Source organism: Poecilia formosa, unplaced genomic scaffold, assembly GCF_000485575.1.
Source record: "Poecilia formosa unplaced genomic scaffold, Poecilia_formosa-5.1.2 Scaffold399, whole genome shotgun sequence".
Taxonomy (NCBI): domain Eukaryota; kingdom Metazoa; phylum Chordata; class Actinopteri; order Cyprinodontiformes; family Poeciliidae; genus Poecilia; species Poecilia formosa.
This window is the reverse complement of record NW_006800338.1, coordinates 159,804-160,035: the sequence shown is the minus strand read 5'-3', so window position 1 is coordinate 160,035 and position 232 is coordinate 159,804.

Sequence of the window (232 nt, the reverse complement as noted above, 5' to 3'; positions counted from 1 at the left end):
AGTGTGTGTCATCATGTGTGTGTCAAAGTGTGTGTCATCATGTGTGTAAAGGCTTAAAGTGACGCTGCTGAGTCAGCAAACACAAAGCAGGAAGAGAGTCGAACGCTGCTGCAAGGCATTCTGGGAGGAAAAGCAGCGGTTGATGCTGAATCCTCCTGAAACGGAGGCAGCGGCGTTGGGTTTGGTTTGGGCCTTTGTGGTTCCTGAGTGAAGTGTGTTTATTTGGAGCTGC